Below are 21,529 nucleotides of genomic sequence, written 5' to 3' on the forward strand. Positions count from 1 at the left end.
ATTCCACCTTTTGGAGGAGCAACTCGGTATTCGTCTCCTCTCCTCATGGCGCTCCGTATACGTTATGTAACGTTCGCTTTACTTCGAAAAAGCAAGCTGATAAGTTTGACGGCCGGCAAGCTGCTTTGCACAGTCAAACAACTTATGTCTCTGGTCTGCATAAGAAGGGCAATTTAGACGTGAGGAAGCTTTTGGAGGTGCTCGACGTCCTATAAGTAGAGACATTCTCCAGACGCTCGGCAAGCACCTTGCGGAAGACGAAAGCCATACGTCTTCCTTTAGTGTTTCACACTCTTCAGGAGCAGCGTGCGGCTCTCCATGGAGACTCGCATGAGGACGTCCCTTAAAAATATTCAAAGTCATACGCAAAACGGTTCGTCATAAACATTGAGATGTTGGGCAAGGTCGCTCGCCAGGACGCCTCTTGGCGGGCCTTGCATGCATCAAGGCGCTCAACGAGTTCCTCTCTGGAACGTCGTTCAGAAGACTTGGTGTTCTCTGCTCAGACACGCTCGTAGCTAAGCAGGACGTTTTTTGAGGAGCTCACAGGACGCTCGGCAGGACGCTCAGCAGGACGCTTTCCAGGACGCTTTTGAGGACGCTTTTGAGGACGATTATGAGGACAGCTTTTGTGGACATTCGCAGGACGCTTCGGTGGAAGCTCGGCAGGACGCTTTGCGAGAGAAAAGACTTGTTGAAGGCGTCTTATTTGCTGTTGAGGACATTTCTTTACAGAAATTTTTAAAAAGGATTCGGAGTTAGCGGAAAGACATAACCCGAATTTTTTCTTCGATCCCTCTTTCCTCTTCATCGATTTCTTTGAGAATCGGGAGGATTATATACTCGGATTCCTGGGTGACTTTCGGTCATGTTTAAAGGGTTTTCCCCTATTAGCAAAGTGCTAATAGTTTTGTCAAGTCAGGACGTTTTCCCCATTGTCATTTAAGTGGGGGACCCCTCATAAATGGGGTAGTTCTTCATTGTCATAGATTTTAACGTTTTTATCGTTTAAGCGGATAAACTCATTAACAAATTTCGGAAGAGCTCTCATTCATTTTCACAGGCTCATCCGGGGAGTAAGAAAAAGACTTGTAGACTAGATCCAAGAAGTCTTATGTCCAATATCATAAGAACATTGAACGGTCCTTTTCGATCCTCGGTTCTCTTGATGATCTCTATTCGAATATTACTCCCTTTTCTTGGCAAAGAGTCTTGGCAAAGAGTCAAGGAGTTCTTTAAAAACGTCTCATTCATTAGAACGTGGACAGTCGGTTTCCCTTTCTTTCTCTCTTCCTCGTCGAGGAAAGATGTAGTAGAGAATTTGATGTTCAAATTACTACAATACTTATGTAGTTTATCTTTGCGTCATTTTGCTAACGCATGGGTCAAGTCATTTACGCATATCGTATTTACCTCTGCGGATAGAAGCCGAAAGAACTGTTGTTCTAATGTATTTATTTGACACTCCCTTCAACCTTCCAAGAGTTTTCGGAGTAAGAACAACTCTTCAGGTATTGTTACGACAACACCAACTCAGCTTCTGTATTTAGCGAATTCTGTTTCGTTTAAATACGCCTGCTTGAGAGTTTCCTTTTGCTCGATAATATCATACCTATTCCTTCGTAAAGGGAGTAGCTGGCAACTCAGGCAGTTAGTATTCTGTTCACCATTGAAGCTTTCCTTCGAGGAAGACTTCTCCTTCACTCTCTTTGATAGAGATCGAAGGTGGTCGATCTCCAATCCTTATTTTGTTTTCTTGAAGGAAAGAATTTAGGATGGAGATCATTGTTCAGAATCCTATAAATATACTACGTATATTAACCTCGCGACATGATTCTACTAAGCAGTTGAATTGTCCGAGGGGTAGGCGCATATCCTAGTTTTTCTACGGATTGCGACTTAGACGAGAAGTATTCTAATTGAACTGCAACTCGGGGTTGCCTGCAACCTCCCAGGAGTTTGTTTCAATTTTTATATACTTATGGTTTTGTCACGACAACACCATTTCAACTTTTATATTTACCGAAATTCGTTTCGCCTAAATATAATTGCTCTAGCATATCTTTTTATGCTCGGTGGTTCTAGCCGACGCATTCCTTTGTGGAATAAATGGATTACCTGGCAACTCAGGATGACGAGTCAGCGGGAGCTCAGGCTCTGCTACTGCGTATTGAACTGCCTGTGCCTGATAGCCGCTCAGTATCAGCTGGGCCTCCGAGATGCACGGTTGTTTATGTCTCTCTCTCTCCCCTGCTTTGATTGACTACCGAACCGTATCTCTGCCCAACAATCTTGGACTTAGGTCTCTGATTAAAGGGGATTCTCGCAATTATGAAGGACCATCTACTGCTGTGACGATAGATTCCATCACCTTCGATATTGCGAGAATTTTCAACAGAGATATCTCTTAGACTTATTCATTTTACTGTTTACCGCACGGTAAACAGAAGTCTGTACAAGTCTCCCGCTGCATCGCAACTGATAATGCGAATGATTTTTGCAGACATCTGAGTTTGTCAAATTTATATCTCATATTCGTAGGTGTACAATTGTTCATTGTTCATCCCGAATTAACAGATATGTCATAAAGACATCGCCTACTCTCCGACCTGACAGCTCTACTTACAAATGTTCAGCCCATGAGAAGCAGTCCTTCAGGCGGCTTTCCCCTGTGTTTTCATTTCTGAAGAACGCCCCGCTTTCATTGCAACTACGACTTCTCACCGGACAGCAATGAAATAGCGGTTAGCGTTTTCAGTCATTTGTAAGCACAGGTTCAGAATCTTGAGAATCCTTCTCTCGATTCGTCTGTGAAGACGTAGGTTGCATTCAATATCTACCTTCGTCTTCAACGGTACATAGCGATAAGATCTTCAAGAGATGGCAGTCTCTTGGCCAAGGCAAAGCAGTGCTGCCTATTTTCAGTGTTCAATCGGAGGAGGCCGTTTCTGGAGTAAGTGAAGGGAAATTACTATTCCTCCAACTCGACCTCTGTGAATTTCCTTATGGTTCTATCTTTCCGTCTGAAGTATGAGATAAGCTAGAAGTCCTAACTATTGTAGAATATGCAAATATGTTGTTGACGGCTCTAGGCTCAGAGATTCGGTTCTGTCAAACAACAAAGCTTCACGATCTTTGAGGTCTGTGGAGATCTTTGAAATTCTCTGGATCAAAGGTTCCGGCATGGAACTTAGACGTAGTCTGAGTTTCTGATGAAACAAAAGCATTTCGAACCTATCCTTTCTGCGAACTTAATACACGTGACCAGAAAGGCTAATATTCTAACCGCTCTAGCCACGGCAAAGAGGGTTAGTGAGGTTTTAGCCATCTTCAGAGGTTTTGGCTTTAAAGGACATAATGCGGTCTGTCCTCTAAGCCTTCCGTTCTGATAAGAACGAAAACCTGTCTAACCCTTGACCGAAGGCTTGGAGACCAAGGGTATGGCACAAATTATGGGCAAGGGCATTAGAGTCCTGTGCCCTGTAGGGTCTCTCAAGTTTTATCTTGATAAAACTATAGAAAGTCAAGGTCAACGGACAATCTGCGGTGCTCCGTAAAAAGACCAGACTGGTTCATGTCCAAGAACACCCTGGTATTATAGCCAAGGAGTTCTTTTAAGAGGTCTCATTCATTATGTTGGCATAAAGATTTGAGATTTTTTCTTATATGAATGCTCAAGAAGTGAGGGCGCGGCCTCGGAAGATTTCAACAGAACATGACACTCAGTAACATCCTGAGTGCCACGCTTTAGCGAAGCAACTCTGTGTTCGCTCACACTCCCGACAATCTGCGGTGTTCCGTAAAAGAACCAGACTGGTTCATGTCCAAGAAAACCCTGGCATTATAGCCAAGGAGTTCTTTTAAGAGGTCTCATTCATTATGTTTGCATAAAGATTTGAGATTTTTTCTTAATATGAATGCTCAAGAGGTGAGGCGCGGCCTCGGAAGCATTTCAACAGAGCATGACACTCAGTAACATCCTGAGTGCCACGCTTTAGCGAAGCAACTCTGTGTTCGCTTCACACTCCCGACGGGATGTGAAGACGACATTTGAGATCTGTAAGTCGCTAGGACCATACATTTCCGTAGATATATTATTGGGGGCAGGAAGCAACACGAATCCTATCCTATAGAAAAGGGATAGGTATGCTTTTAACTTTGAACGGTTTGTCGCTTGAGGCGAGTTCCTTTTCTTTAGCCTAGAAGTTATGGAACTAACTTTGATAGGTTAGGTCAGGTGTGGTTTTAGCTTCGGTGCCTCAGAAGTATGGTCATATGGTCTAGTCACATTGTGGTCACGCCCCCGTTGACAGATCATCTAGAGCGCACCAGCATTACAGGTCTCTACCTCGCTGGCAACTCTAGTAACGCAGAAGCAGACTTTGGTGACAGTAATCACGAAGTCGGCTATGCTAACAGGTGAGGAACCAAGATGTATATCACTACTTAATTTAGTTTTCCCAAAAAATCCTATTCTGTCTCTTCCCACCATCCGAAGGTGGGATTCAGCTATATATATATCTGTCAGGTAAGTTTCATGAACAAAATGTTATTGTTATAATACAATTAAGTTTGTTCATACTTACCTGGCAGATATATATAATTAAAGTGCCCACCCACCTCCCCTCAGGAGACAGTGCACTGATAAAAATATGAATAGAAAATGGGATAGTTTTCCTGATATCCGCCTCCCACACGGCGGGAAATGGGTACTACCACCCCTGGCCGCCCACTGCGTGTGCCGCAAATTTTTTAAATTCTGTCGGACTTCAGAAAATACAGCTATATATATATCTGCCAGGTAAGTATGAACAAACTTAATTGTATTATAACAATAACATTTTTCATGGTCTGAATCTCGTTTAAAGTGTTTGCCAAAGGACCATAAAAGCAATAGCCTAAAGACCACTAAAGCGTTCGCATAAGAACCATTTCGGTAAGCGTTTATGCTCGGTACAGTAGGCACATTCTGTTGTCTTCAACACCTAGTTTGAGGTGTTAGCATGCATATAATATAGGTACAGACAATAATGTATCTGTAGCAAGTTTTACACATTTAGATATGTCGACTCAGTTGACCTTATCTCTCTCATGTTTTGGTTATTCTAAATTCTTGTCTGCTAGCATATTCCTCTTCCGTTGTAATGCTTGTGTTCGTGTTTTGCCTGCTTTCTCTTCGGCTATCGGCAAATCTCTTACTACTGCCTCGATTAATGTTTTTCTTTCAAGTGTATTGCTGAGGGTGCCATTCTAGAGGAATTTTCAGCACCTGGAACTTTATAGACGTCATTGTTTTGTTTAGAGTTAATAAGACTTTTCACTCTTACTTCCAAGGTTGTCGTTCCACTGCCCTGATATCTAAAAAGTTTTACCAGGTGTAGTGTTGACCATTCTATGTTGTATGAAAGTGTAATGACACTAGCTAAACTCTGTGTTGCATGACAGAGGGAAAAGACCAAAACCTGGGCTTAGGTTTATGAACAAAATGGTCAGTTCTTAGTTATAGAGTGCTTCCTACAGTCCTGGAGCCAAAGATGGTCCTGGATTACTTACAAATTTAACCCTTAAATGCCGAGCCAGTATTTCCCAAAGTGTTTCCTGTATGCCGGCGGCGTTTGGGAGTGAGCGCCGAAGCGGAAAAAAGGGATTTTGACGTAAGGAAAAATCTATTTCTGGGCTCAGCTCGTGTCGCTGCGCGAAATTCCACTTCAAAGGCTCAATCACAGCCAATTTACGTAATCTCCCCTCAGCCTCAGCCCTCCACCTCTTACGCCATCTCTCCAGCTTACAATCAAGCCTTCGAGAGTCAATCTTCACAGAAGTATGACCGCTCGGGTAAGGGAGGCAGAGGTAAGCGTTCCTTTCGTGGGAGAGGATCGGGAGGTCCCTTTAATAGGGGAAAACACTTCAGAGGAGGCCGAGGAGGTTACCAGAACCAATGAAGAACTTCAGGTAGGAGGGAGGCTGTTTCACTTTCGCCACCGGTGGAACTTCAGCAAGTGGGCTCAGAGCATTGTGTCAAAAGGCCTGGGTTGGAGCTGGTTAACGAACCCACCCCCATCCAGGCCTTTCCGTCAACTTCCTTCCAAAGAACTGACGGAGTATGCGGAGGATCTCCTTCAGAAAGGAGCTATAGCGAGAGTCAAAAGATTAAAATTTCAAGGTCGCTTGTTCAGCGTGCCAAAGAAAGGCTCACAAAAAAGAAGAGTAATCTTAGACTTGTCCCGCTTAAACTTAGCCATTCGCTGCGACAAGTTCAAGATGCTCACGATCTCGCAGGTGCGGACCTTACTTCCCCGTGGGGCCGTCACCACCTCTATCGATCTTACGACGCTTACTATCATATCCCTATTGCAAGACACTTCCGTCCTTATCTAGGCTCAAGATAGGAGACCAGACATTCTCCTTCAAGGTAGTTCCTTTCGGACTCAACGTAGCACCCAGAGTGTTTACGAAGCTGGCGGAAGTAGTTGTTCAACAACTCAGATCGCAAGGGGTTATGGTAGTAGCGTATCTCGACGATTGGTTGATCTGGGCTTCAACACGTCGAGTGGAATGCAACAAAGCAACACTGAAAGTGATTCAGTTCCAGGAATATCTAGGCTTCAAGATAAACAGGACCAAGTCAAGACTCACTCCAGAGTCAAACTTTCAGTGGCTAGGCATTCAATGGAATCTACCTCCCATACTCTGTCGATTCCATCGTCCAAGAGGAAGGAAATAGCGAAGTCAAGTCAAGCAAATTTCTGAGTCACAACTGGCTTCAAGAAGGTCTCAGGGAAAGGATCCTGGGTTCTCTCCAGTTTGCATCAGTGACGAACATCCTAATGAAAGCCAAACTGAAAGACCTAACCAGAATCTGGCGCTCACGAGCAAAACTTCCCCGGCAGATATATACTTAGCTATAGTCTCTGACGTCCCGACAGAATTTCAAATTTCGCGGCACACGCTACAGGTAGGTCAGGTGATCTACCCCCCTCCCGCCGCTGGGTGGCGGGACTAGGAACCATCCCGTTTCCTAATCAGATTTTCTCTGTCGCCGGTTCTGACAACATCTGTTGTTGGTTCCTCCTGATTGGATTTCGTTTTTCACTTGCTGTGGATCTTTTGACTGTCTTTTGGTGACGTATTGGATCGTTGGCTTGGCATACGCTTTTGCTTACTTTTTATGATTCTCTAATGCGTCAGACGCTAGTACTGTGTTTAGAATATGCACAATGAATCTGTGACGTAAAACTACCGAAGGATTTGGTAGATCCTCGCACTGTAGAAGAGTAATTTAATTTTTGTTTTTTCTAAGGAACTACCACTATGTTGTAAGAAAGTCATAATTACGTATTGTATGCAGTTACTGAATGACAGTCATTAACACGAAACATTTGACATGAAGATATCATGAGAATCCTTAAGAGAACCTTCATTGTTGAAGTTTGTTTTGTAGTTCTATAGATCACTTATTAATGAATTGTCTATTAATAATCATTGTACTGAATGTGAGATTTTGAATGGGGAAGAAGTCTCTTTCTTCTTTGAGGAAGTTAGAGAAGAAGAGAGTTAGGAAGCTTCGTCTAGAAACTCCAGTAGTTCTCGTACTAACGAGCTAGTTGAGGAGGCTTTAGAACCTAACCCTAATGTAGTTGTTGCAACCTCTCCTCCATTTTCAGCCCTTCTCCCTTCTTCAAACCTGCGGATTCATCTTCGAGATGAAGCACCTCAGCTGAGTGGCTGGTTGGTCCCGTTGCTGAATAACCACTGGTTCCATGCAACGTAAAAGTACCATACAAACAAACAAACGAATTGAGTTTGATTTATATATTTCTGTCATGAAAGCCGAGATTCGCAGGATGGAATTGCAGTTGCTTGCAATGGAAGGTAAGAGTGCTGTAGGAAGTTTTTGTGCAGTGTTCCCAGTGTAGAGGAGGGGGCATCTGTCCAGCTCCGCATTGTTCCTAGGCCTAGACCTCTTCCAAACTCCCAGAACCAGGGGAGGAGGAATGTCGACAGCCGTAAGGAGGATGTAGAGCATCCCCAACGGTCAGGCGTCCCTTCAGCAGGCTCTGTTGTCTCGACCCAGACTGCCATGGATCGCCACAGAAAAGGCATCCTGAGGAATTGCTTCTTCCGATTCGGCTTCTCCAGGCCGCGAGACACTTCTCTCCTCACAGGTGCGCCTCTCCTAGCAGGTGCTCAGCGCCAGCCGGGCGCTCGTCTCCCATCAGGCGCTTTTCTCCTTGCAGGCGCGATTCGCCTGAGGAGTTGCCTTTTTTAACAGGAAGTTTGCCTTCTCCCGAAGGAGATCAGGAGAAGTCTACTAAGCGGGTCATTGTGGACCTCCAGGAGTAACTTTTTACGTTGATGGGTGCTCTGGTTAAGGACCCTCCTCGCAAGAAGGACATCGCGCTTCCGTTCAAGAGCTCTGAGCTCCCCCCTCGCAAGAGACGTGCCTCTCAGGACAGGAGCCCTTCACCGAGAAGTTCCAGGTGCCTCTCCCATGTTAGGCGCTCTTCTCCAGTTTGCCGCTCCTCTTCTAGCAAGCGGGTTCCTCTTGGCAGGCGCTCCTCTCCTAGCAGGCACTTTTGCGCCTACTAGGCGTTCTTCTCACAGCAGGCGCCTCTCACCTGGCAGGCGCAACTCTCCTGACAGGCGCTCTACTCCTGGTAGACGCCCCTCTCCTCACAAGCGCTCCTCACATGATAGACGCGCCTCTCCTCACAGATGCTCCTCTCTTAGCAGACGCTTTTTCTCCTGGCAGGCTCTCTTCTTCAGGCAGACGCCTTACTCCTGGTAGGCGCCCTTCTTCAGACAGAAAAGCCTCTACTTCGTGGAGGACTGCGCTGCCGGGTGGGGATCTTCGGATCCTACCTGGCGTAAGCCCAGTCATTGAGGAGGGATCCTTCCCCATCCTCGATTTCTACGGGAATTGAGAGAACCACCAACCGATGATTGTCTGACGAATTCGGTGGGGGTTTCGCCGAGTGCTTAAGATTCTGCGGAATTTCTAGCAGTCGCAGTGTTCGAGTTTTTTACAATCTCTTAACACTTAAGCGAAACCATGGTCCAAAGTGAGCAAGACGAGAATCCCCAATAATTATTACGATATTCAGGAACCTCGCCAAATGCTCGAATTCTTGGAATAGGTTCTGTCATGTAAGTGGGTAAGACCCCATTGACAAGATCCAAAAAGGTTCTGTCATGTAAGTCGGTAAGCCCCTATTGACAAGATCCAAAAAGGCTTTGTCATGTAAGTGGGCCAGTCCCCATGGACAAAGATCCTAATAAGGTTCTGTCGCATAAGCGGGTAAGCCCCCATTGACAAGATCCAGAAGAGCTCTCAGTCATAGGTCACTACCTCGCTGAGGCTCTTGAGGCAAAGCAGACTCATAGACAGTGTCCATGAAGTATTCTGCCCAATAAGATAAGAGACTTGAACTGTCGTCTTCGGTACTCTGTTCACAATTGAAACTTTCCTTCGGGAAAGACTTCTCCTTCATTCTCTTGAATAGAACGAAGACGGTCGATCTCCAATCCTTACTCTCATTCCTCGTAGGGAAAAGAATGTAGGATGGAGGTAGTGTACAGAAACCTACAAAAATAATATGTATTTTGCCTTCGCGACATGATTCTGTTAAGCAGTTGAACTGTCTGGGGTGTAGACGCATACCTAATTGAACTGCTAAACGAAGACGGTCGATCTCCAATCCTTACTCTCATTTCCTCGTAGGGAAAAGAATGTAGGATGGAGGTAGTTGTACAGAAACCTACAAAAATACTACGTATTTTGCCTTCGCGACATGATTCTGTTGAGCAGTTGAACTGTCTGGGGTGTAGACGCATACCGTAGTTAGCTCTACGTATGGCGACCGAGACGACTAGTATCCTAATTGAACTGCAACTCGGGGCTCCCTGCAACCTCCCAGGAGTTTCCAGTTTCGATTTTAGATACATACTTATGGTATTGTCACGACAACACCAACTCAGCTTTTGTATTTACCAAAATCCGTTTCGCTTAAATATAATTGCTCGAGCGTATTTTTATGCTCAATGGTTCTAGCCGAACGCATTCCTTCGTAGAATGGACTAGCTGGCAACTCAGGATGATGAGTCGGCGAGAGTTAACGTTGTATGAGACCAGTGTTGCCAAAGTGCGGAGAAACGACCAAAAGTGCGGAGAAGATTCGAGGGAGAGTCATTGAATGCAGAGCTGAGGTCTGCACTCCTCACGTATGCGGAGCTGTAGGTCCGCATATATTATATATGCTTTTAAAACTTTTTTCCATTTATAAAAATTGATTGAAATTGCATAATATTTTTGAAAAATGAACCATTTTCACTAGTCTTGAGTGTCCCCTGCAATGATTGACTGCCGAACCGTATCTCTGCCCAACAATCACGAACTTAGGTCTCTGATTAACAGGGATTCTCGCATACATGAATGACCATCTACTGCTGTGACGCTCGGTTTCATCGCCTTCGACATTGCGAGAATTTTTCAACAGAGATGTCTCTTGGACTCTTTCATTTTTCTGTTTTACACTGTAACAGAAGTCTGTACTAGTCTAGCCGCTGCATCGCACTACGATAATGCGGAATGTTTTTTCTTCAGACATCGGAGTTTGTCTTCAAAATATCTCGTATTCGTAGGTGTGCAATTGTTCATTGTTCACCCCGAATTAACAGATGTATTGGAAGACATCGCCTATTCCGAGGCCTGACAGCTCTGCTTCCAAATGTTCAACCCATGAGAAGCAGTTCTGCAGGCAGTACTTCCCGAGGTTTTTCATTACTGAAAAACGCCCCGCTTTCATAGCAATTATGACTTCTCACCGGACAGCAATGAAATAGAGGTTAGCGTTTTCAGTCATTGGTAAGCACGGGTTCAGAATCTTGAGAATCTCTCTCGATTCGGCTGTTAAGAAGTACGTTGCATTCTTTATCCTCCTTCGTCTTCTACGGAACATAGTGTTGTTTCTCCTTAGCTGAGATTCAACTACTATGAGAATGTCTTGCCATCAGGAACCTCGGTCTCTAGAAGGCAATTGACTTTCACCTGTTGGGGCACATGCCTTAACAGAATCATCACATTGCCATCCGGCATCGGTGACAAATAAATATACGTTTTTGATGGTCTCTCGGCATAACCCTTCAAAGGCGAAGGTCACGTGACTTGCTCGGATTCTTGGACAACTTACCTCGATACCAAGCGCAGTCAGTCGACAGCTGTCAGAGCGCCCGTGTCAGTTACGAACTACGGTGTAGACATAGTTCGAGTGTACCAACAATTTCGCTGTGGACTCCTTCCCGAGCCTGGAAGGGGTAAAAGGAGCTGAGTTGGTGGTTTTCCCCACTCAGAATGAACAAGGATTTGTCTCTTCTAAAAGCCGGAACCGCACCTAGTGTCGTTCTCAGAAGCCTCAGAGTCGGGATGGGGAGCAACACTAGGGGCGAAAGAAGTGTCAGGCACCTGGAAGGGGGACCAGGTGAACTGGCACATCAACAAGGAGTTGAATACAGTCTTCCGGCGCCCTGAGGAGTTTTCTAACCAGAAGTCAGAGGCTCGGTGGTCCAGGTCAACTCGGACAACACCACGGCTCTGGCATATATAAGGAAACAGGGAGGGACTCATTACGTCTCCCTGTACGAAACGGCAAGAGACCGGTTGCTGTGAGCAGAGGAGAGAGAAATTACACTTCTCACCATTTTTGTTCAGGGAGAGAAGAACGTAAGGGCGGACCTGCTGAGCAGGAGAGATCAAGTCCTCCCCACAGAATGGACTCTCCATCAAGACATTTGCCAGATGTTGTGGAGCCTTTAGGAGCAGACCACACAGACTTTTTTTTTTTTTTTGCCACGAATTAGAACAAGAGACTGAACAACTTTTGCTGCTCCATTTCGGATCCAAGAGCAATAATGGTAGACGCACTCCTTCTAGACTGGACAGGGATAGACGGCTACGCATTTCCCCCATTCAAGATTTTGGGGGAAGTATTGTGAAAATTCGTCCCCTCAACAGGAACGAAACTAACTCTGTTCGTTCCCTTTTGGCCCGCTCAGGAATGGTTCACAGAGGTACTGGTATGGACGGTGGACTTCCCCAGATCTCTTCCACTCAGGAGAGATCTGCTCAGACAACCCCACTGTGACAGGTTTCACTAAAACCTCCCCGCTCTCTGCCTGACTACCTTCAGACTATCGGGAGATTTGTCAGAGCGAGAGGCTTTTCGCGCAAGGCTGCTAGCGCGATCGCCAGAGCCCGCAGGTCATCAACCTTGCGAGTCTACCAGTCGAAGTGGGAAGTGTTTCGGAGATGGTGCAGGATGAAGGAACTATCCTCATCCAATACTTCTGTGACCATAATTGCTGACTTCCTTCTCTTTTTAAGAGAAGAATGCAGCTTAGCTGTTTCTACGATTAAAGGTTATTGTAGCATGCTATCCGCGGTGTTCAGGAACAGGGACCTGAATATCGCGGAGGATAAGATCTGCATAATCTTATCAGATCTTTTGAGACAACTAAGAAGTAGTACTCTAGACCGCCTAGTTGGAACTTAGATGTGGTTCTCAAGTCCCTAGTATCGGACAAGTTTGAACCCCCTCAACAGGCGTCCTTCAGGGACCTGACTAGAAAGTCTCTGTTCCTTTTAGCGCTGGCTACTGCTAGAAGAGTTAGCAAGCTTCAGGCTCTGGATGCTAGAGTAGGGTTTAAAGGAGATTCGCCAATCTGCTCTTTTAAAACTTTTGTTCTTAGCGAAGAACAAGAATCCCTCTAAACCCTGGCTTTGAAGTGTTGTGGTCAAAGGGCTCTCACCCTTAGTGGGAAGAGAGATAGAGAGATCTCTGTGCCCTGTCAGGACCCTTAAAATTCTACCTGGAAAGAAGAAAAAGAAGATTAAGGGCAACCTAAAGAATCTCTGGTGTTCTGTCAGAGATCCCAGAAACCCATTTCTAAGAACGCTCTGGTGTTCTTTATGAGGAACGTCATAACAGGCGCATGCGACGTGCGATGATGAACAGTTTAAACTCCTTAGAGTTAAAGCACATGAAGTAAGGGCCATTGCGACACCTCTGGCGTTTCAGAAGAATATGTCGCTGAACAATATTGTAGCCTACTACTCCTGGAGATGCAACTCAGTGTTTGCTTCTCTCTACTTGAGAGACGTGAGAGTGACTTACAATAAGTGCTTCTCGTTGGGGCCCTACATATCTGCAGTTTCAGTGCTGGGACAGGGAGCTGAGACTAATCCTTGTTAGTTTAGTTTAATGGTGTTATGTTTTTATATTTGTTTGAAAGAGGGTTAAGCGGTAACCCCTTTCAATTGTTGGCTCTAACACGGGTTAGAGTTGGTCAGGTGGTCGGGATTGGTTTTGTGCTCCTTGTTGTATATTGATACCTAAAGCTCTGTCATGTAAGAGGGCGAGTCCCCATTGATATGGTACAGGTTAAGGCTCTGTCATGTAAGTGGGTCAGCCCCCATTGACACGATCCAATAGAAGGCTCTGTCAAGTAAGTGGGCCAGCCCCCATTGACACGATCCAGAAGGGCTATCGGTCACAGGTCTCATCCTCGCTGAAGCTCTTGAGGCAAGCAGACTCATAGACAGTATCCATGAAGTCTTCTGCCCATTCAGGTAGGAACCAAGGTTTTTCTTTATAACCTACAACATATGTTGTTTTCCTGTTTTGTTATATATAGTACAGGCAGTCCCCGGGTTACGACGGGGGTTCCGTTCTTGAGACGCGTCGTAAGCCGAAAATCGTCGTAAGCCGGAACGACGCTTGGAAATATGTCTTAAACTAATAAAAAGTTATAAAAACCTTACTTGTAATCCTTTGGTTACACTACATGTCGTTTTCCTGTAGTTTTTGTACAACCTGGAGTTATTTTCATAAAAGAATGCTGGTTCTTGAAGGTAAAAACTATTGTAATCCTCTGGTGACACTACATTCTTGAAGTTTTATGTACAACCTGGAGTGATTTTGCAAAATCTTGAGGGCTACAAGAACAGCTGATTACTATTTACGTATCATATAGACTAATTAAAGTAAATGTATCTTTAAATAGGCTTATATATTAGTATCAACAAAACATTTCCTGCCATGAGTCAGAGGCCGTTTAATGAAACGAACACTTCTCTGTCCTATCTGTTCAGAAAATAAACGTTACGTCAATCCCCGAGACCATTGTTGCCAAAGCGTCTCTCTCTCTCTCTCTCTCTCTCTCTCTCTCTCTCTCTCTCTCTCTCTCTCTCTGATCAAATTACATTGGAAACTTGACATACGATTGCCCTGAATATACGAATGTTTTGAGATATAACAGAAAATTTGCGAAAATACAAGCTTTGAATATACAACGCAATAAAAATTTGAGATACGATTTTGCGATGAGTGTTAGTTGTATAGGCGACCGATAAATTGGCGTTCAGTCTGTTTGTTTGTTGGTGCTGCATGTTAACACGTCGTTGTTTAGTTCGTTGTATTTGTGCCTATTTTTCGTGTTATTTTGTCTATTTTATTATTAACCATGGGTCTCAAAGCTAAAGGACAAAGCAGGTGATAAGAAAAAACCCAAGAAAATGATTTCGATGGAAGCAAAACATGAAATTATAGCAAAGCATGAACGTGGCGTTCGTATCGTCGATTTTGGCAAACGAGGTATGGTCGAAATCCTTCTACAATATCCACGATCATCAAGCAGAAGGAAGCTATAAAACCCCCGAGACCATTGTTGCCAAAGCGTCCTCTCTCTCTCTCTCTCTCCTCTCTCTCTCTCCTCTCTCTCTCTCTCTCTCTCTCCTCTCTCTCTCTCTCTCTCTCTCTCTGATCAAATTACGTACTGGATAATGTCTCTCTTTGGATACTTCGATTTTGCTAAATATTGAGGGCTACAAGAACAGTTGATTACTATTTACGTATCATATAGACTAATTAAAGTAAACCGTATCTTTAATAGGCTTATATTATTAGTATCAACAAAACATTTACTGGCATGAGTCAGAGGCCGTTTAATGAAACGAATACTTCTCTGTCCTTCTCTGTCCTATCTCTCTCTCTCTCTCTCTCTCTCTTTCTGATCAAATTACTGGATAATGTCTCTCTTTGGATACTTGGAATTTGCGTTGTAATCTAACCAGAAACTTCGTTTTGTTATTATTACTGGAAACAAGCAATGATTTTTTCATTATTTGCGCTTTTGGACTGTTATATGTAACTAGTATGTATCATTCGCTCGGAAACTAGTTCCGCATATGAGGCGTCGCTAAAAAACATAGAAAAATACAACATAAAAAGTGTCGAAAATCATCATAATCTCAAAATTTTTGTTGTATAATCTAACCAGAAAGTTATTTTTATTAATATACTGTGCTAAACTATAAAGGATTTTTATCATAGTATGAGTTTTTTAAAAGCGTCGTTAACTCGGAGCGTCGGAAGACGCCTCCTCTCTCTCTCTCTCTCTCTCTCTCTCTCTCTCTCTCTCTCTCGTCTCTCTCTCTCCTCTCATCTCTCTCTCTCTCTCTCTCTCTGATCAAATTACTGGATAATGTCTCCTCTTTGGATACTTGGAATTTGCGTTGTAATCTAACCAGAAACTTCGTTTTTGTTATTATTACTGGAAACAAGCAATGATTTTTTCATTACTTGCGCTTTTGGACTGTTATATGTAAACTAGTATGTATTCATTCGCTCGGAAACTAGTCCGCATATGAGGCGTCACTAAAAAACATAGAAAAAATACAACATAAAAAGTGTCGAAAATCATCATAATCCTCAAAATTTTTGTTGTAATCTAACCAGAAAACTTAATTTTTATTAATTATTACTGTTGCTAAACTATAAAGGATTTTTTATCATAGTATGCGTTTTTTAAAAGCGTCGTTAACTCGGAGCGTCGGAAGCGTCAGCGTCGTAACCTCGGAACAAGCGTCGTAACCCAGACGGATTTTTCCATTGAATATTTAAGAAAAAGCGTCGTAACCTCGGAACGTCGTAAGCCGGAACCGTCGTAACCCGGGGACCGCCTGTATTTAGCTGTCTCTTACCCTCCACCAAGGGTGCCAATCAGCTAAGTATATATCTGCCGGGGAAGTTGCATGTACAAAAAATGAAAAAATATATTGTTATGATACAATAAAGTTTTGTACATACTTACCCGGCAGATATATACGATTAATGGCCCGCCCAGCCTCCCCTCAGGAGACAGGTGGAAGAGAAAATCTGATTCGGAAACGGGAATGGTTCCTAGTCCCGCCACCCAGCGGCGGGAGGGTAGATCACCTGACCTACCTGTAGCGTGTGCCGCGAAATTTGAAATTCTGTCGGGACGTCAGAGACTATAGCTAAGTATATATCTGCCGGGTAAGTATGTACAAAACTTTATTGTATCATAACAATGTCATTTTTGTTCCAATACGTAATACAAACCATCGGTCCTTTAACAATAGGAAGGTAACTAGCGGCAGCTGGAACGGTCGTAAGCTTCGAACAAGGGAGTTCGGTAGTTAATTGCTTGTCCGACAGTGAGCGCACCGCGCGACTGGGAGGTGAAGAATCACTTTTGCTTTCGGCCATGTGGATGGAGGACGTGTTCGTCATCGCTCTCTGCCCGCTTCATCGTCGTATGCTTTTTTGTTTTGAATTCTTCTACTTGGTTTGTCAGTGTTGTGAAAGTGATATTGTAAGTATGTACTTTCTTATTCCTTTTATTGCATTGAATTATGGATCCTCGGGCAATGGAGCTATCCCCGCTCCCCCCCATCAGCTGCAGAGTGTGCCCTGGTGTGGAGGGCCGCAAGTGCGGGGTCTTCCGCTCCTTCCCAGAAATTGATCCTCATGCCCTTTGCGCTCGGTGCCGAGGACGTGAATGCTCTCGGGCCGAGCCATGTAATTGTTCCGACACGAGATACAAACCTTTCGGTCCTTTTACAATAGGAAGGTTACTAGCGGCAGCTGGATAGGTCGTAAGCTTTCGAACAAGGGGTTCGGTATTTAACTGCTTGTCCGACAGTGCGCGCGCCGCGCGACTGGGAGGTGAAGAATCACTTTTGCTTTTGGCCTGCTGGCGTGTAGACGTGTGTATCATCGCTCCCTGCCCGCTTCATCGTCGTTGCTTTCGCATGATTGTGTTTTTCTTTTTCTATTTATCTAGTGAAACTGATTTGTAAGTACAATCATTTCATCTTTATTTCCATTGAATTCAATTGTGAATTAAAGGATCTTGGTTTCACCACGCCCTCCGATTACCCGAGTACCGGGACTGAAGGGCGTAAGTGCGGGAATTCATATTTCCCAGAAATGATCCTCGTATTGTGTATGCTCGGTGCCGAGGGTGGGAGAGCGCTCGCTCCGAGCCTTATATTTTGGTTGGAAATGTGTAGATGAAAATCGTAAGTAAGTACCCTTTTCATTTATATTTTTTTTTGACCTGTGTGCTCGTTGCCGAGCGAATGCGCTCGGCACGAAAACTTATTCTGTATGGAAGTGGAATCGCAAGTACAGTATTCTTTTTCATTTTCATATATTTATTTTGATTGTATCAATACTCATTTTGGATCAGTTTCCGCTCTTACCCGGAAATTGATCCTTTCCCCTTTTTATTTGAATGAAGTGAAATTGCAAGTGCAGTATTCTTTTTCATTTTCATATCTTATTGGGATTGCATTATTTACTTGGATCAATGTTTCTGCTCTTACCCGGGAATTGATCCTTCCCCTTTTTATTTTGTATGAAGTGAAATCGCAAGCGCAGTATTCTTTTTCATTTTCATATATATTTTGATTGCATCAATTCATCATGGATCAAGGTTTCCGTTCATAATCGGGAATGGATCCTTTTACCCTTGCTCTCGGTACCGAGAGCGCAAATGCACTCAATCCGAGACCTTATTCATTGTGAAGTGAATCGTAATGCAAGATTCTTTTTCATTTTATTCCTTTTATTATTGATTGCATCAATATTTATTTTGGTTCAAGTTCCGCTCAGTCAGGGAATTGATCCTTATGCCCTTGCATTCGGTGCTTAGGGCACGATTGCTCTCAGGCTCTTTATTATTGTTGTTGGGTACATGGGTGCTGTGCGGGGGTGGGGAACGAGAATTCCCCACCCCCCCGCTCAGCTCCCACAGATGGCCCTTCCCCTTCGGGGGGGGGAGGTTATGTGGGTCCTTCTCCTCGCCCGATCCGTCGAGCGCGGGGGAGGGCGTTCGGTGCCCCGATGTACAATTGTATTCGGGGTCTTCCGCTCGCTCGGTGTGGGGCTCGCCCCCTCACCCCCCCAACTAATCACTACTACTGTTATTTCCGCAGGTGCTACTGCCACGAGGGTGGACCTTGGTGAGGTATGGGCGTCCTTCGATTTGCAGGGCGTGCCTAGTGTCCAGGGGCTGCTGTTCTATGTCTGGGCCTGCTGCGGTCACCCATGGAGCGGTGACCACGACAACGATATCGACTCCAGGTGACGAAGTCCCTCCTCACTTGGTGTACTCGCCTCACGTGGTAACAGTCTTGCCTACAGCCGCTGTGAAGTGCCGTTCGCCGTACCGAGAGGGGGGCGTGCCGCCGCCCGTACCTGCCGATTCTGTGCTGACTGTCCTTGCAGTTGCTGTGCTAGCTGTCCCTGCCGTTGCTGTGCTAGCTGTCCCTGCCGTTGCTGCGCTGGCTGTCCCTGCCGATGCTGTGCTGGCTGTGCCTGCTGTTCCTGAGATGCCCATACCTGCTGACGTCGTCCCTGTTCGTGGTGGTACTGCCCCAGACTTTGGTCTGTCTGTACAGGTGCGTCCGGGCCCTGTGGCTTCGGCTACAGCAGCCCCAGCTCCGCCCTGGATGGCAGATCTTACGTCTGTCCTGAGGAAGCTGACGAAGAAGAGAAGGAAGGTGTTGTCGTCGTCGTCTTCATCTTCTTCATCGTCGTCGGCTGCCGCCTCTTCCCCTTCGACTTCTAAGGCTTCACAGCCGAGGAAGAAGAAGGTTGCCTCCTCCCTCCTAAGAAGTCTCCCTCGGGAGCTTCTCGGGACCCGTCTCACCTCGCTGGGACGTGAGGGTTCCTTCCGCTGGTCCTCCTGCTCCTTCGGGAGCGGGGCCCGTCTCTTCTTCCGCAAGGAAGAAGACTACTGGGACCAGAGGGGTACCGGCTAACACCGGTACTTCCTCGCCTGGTGTCAGGGGCTCTGCCACTACACCAGGTTCTGTCTCGGCCTCTCGTCTGCGAGAGATACCGAGTGTACCGTCACCTACCAGTGACCGTGCAGCCAAGAATCAGGCGCCAGAGCTCGCTCGGGGCCAGGTTCACGGCACGGAGCGGAAGGCTGGTGAGAGCCGCTCAGGCGCCTCCCACCAGGCCAGCTCTGGCTCTCACGGCGATCAGCTGGCTACCCGGGCTAACGTGACGGTCTCTGACCGGCCACGTGCCGAGGCTGGGAAGAGGTCCTCCCGATCGCTGGTGCCAGCCACGGCTGGCACTAGCGGTGTGACGCACCGTGAGGACTGGCACCGGTCTCACCGTGACAGTGGTCTTTGCAGGTAGCCCGACCGTCGCTCCCACAGGGAACGTGCGGGGTACGGCCAACCAGCAGCAGTTCCCCTGACACACGAGATCGGTGTCTCTGTTCTCGGTCCAGCCGTCTCCCCAGGAAACGACTCGACTAGGCCTGCAGCTCGATCCCCACCACGGGTTGGCGATCGCCTGCAGCCCTCCAAGCCCGCTGGTTCGGCCAGCGAGCGAAGGGGAGCGTCAGGTCTTCCTCTCCCGTGCCTTCAACTTCCTCGGTTTACACCGGGAAGAGCGAGGCACAGCGCAGTGATCGTGAGGGGCGCGCCGTATGTACCAGGCACAATCTTCGGACCGACCAGGACGTACACGCAAGTGGCAGGAGGAGACCGAGAGGGCTGTCGCTGTTCCCCCTCCTTAAGAGGGAGGTTCTCGGAATATGCTCTTGTTCAAAGGGCTTAACGGTCCTACTCTGCAAGATGGTGTGACTTCCGAGATCCAGAGGAACTTTGCCGAGGTTATGGCGCTGATTCGTCAGCACAACGACCTCGGGGAAGGATCGCCGCTCCCACCAGCAGAGCCACGTCTCGGCTCGAGTCATTTTGGGGCCCGAGAGGGAACCCAAACCGACGGTGGGTCTGCAGCGATCGGAGCTTGCCGACTGTGTTGAACCAGGTAGTCTCTCGTCTCCGGACAAGAAGGCTCTCTCAGTTCTGGCCGGTCGAACAAGCTACTTCCACCTCCTCTACTGCGACAGAGGCGTTTCTACGTGTCTTCGGACACCGTATTTGAATACCCCTTCGGTCCTCCTGAGAGGTTTCGACCTCGACGAGGACTGGAATGAGTCGGAGGACGGTATCGGCTCTCTCCTGTCAGGTGTCGATCAGCCCCACCCAGACGACGTTCACAGTGGCGGCAGACCCTTACCTACAGTATGAGTTTGTAACCCTCCTCGGGGAAAACGTTTTCTCCTGACGATATGTTTTCCCAGGCTCTGAGAGGCCATCGCCGTAAGGCGATGGCTGCTCCTTTTCTTCTCCAACTGCTAGTTCCGCTGGGAAGGCGAGCGAGTATCCAATTCCTCCCCCATTCCTTCTCTCCTTACGGCTACGAGGGAAAGGGGAGGGATCCTACAGAGATTTCTCTGTAAGATCCCACGTTAGGGACTGCGCTACTGGGGGGACCTTCGTTAAGGAGGGATCCTACCCATTTCTCGATTTCTACGGGAATCGAGAGGACCACCAGCCGATATCGTTTGACGAATTCGGTGGGGGTTTCGCAGAGTGCTTAGAATTCTACGGAATTTCTAGCGCACTCAGAGTGTTCGAGTTTTTTACGATCTCCATATTAGGCTTTTTATATATGAAAATGTGCGCAAAAACATGCAGAATACAAAAAAATATTTGAAGGTTTTAGCATTTCTCATTTTCGAAAAATTTGCATATAAATTACGATAAATAGGAAAAAAACTACGTTTGGTCAACTTTGACTCGACCAAAATGGTCGAAAAACGCATTTGTAACAAAATTATTACAGTCGAGTAATATTCAATCATTTATCTTCACTTTAAAACAAATTGGAAGTCTCTAGAACAATATTTAGATTTGTGGTGAATTTTTGAAAAAAAAACTTTTCGTCCCTCCGCGCGCCGATTCTTGGCCGCAAATATCCGAAATGCGTAGGTCGCATTCTCCTAATATTTGTGCCTTTTCATATTAGGCTTTTTATAGAGTTTCATATATGAAAATGTGCACAAAAACATGCAGAATACAAAAAAAAATATTTGAAGGTTGTAGCATTTCTCATTTTCGAAATATTTGCATATAAATTACGATAAATGGGAAAAAAACTACGTTTGGTCAACTTTGACTCAACCGAAATGGTCGAAAAACGCATTTGGAACATAAAATTCTTACAGTCTAGTAATATTCAATCATTTATCTTCACTTTAAAACAAATTGGAAGTCTCTAGAACAATAATTAGATTTATGGTGTATTTTTGAAAAAAACGATTTTCTTCCCTCCGCGCGCCGATTCTCGGCCGCAAATCT

The sequence above is a fragment of the Macrobrachium nipponense genome, chromosome 1 (genome assembly GCF_015104395.2).
Source record: "Macrobrachium nipponense isolate FS-2020 chromosome 1, ASM1510439v2, whole genome shotgun sequence".
Lineage (NCBI taxonomy): Eukaryota > Metazoa > Arthropoda > Malacostraca > Decapoda > Palaemonidae > Macrobrachium > Macrobrachium nipponense.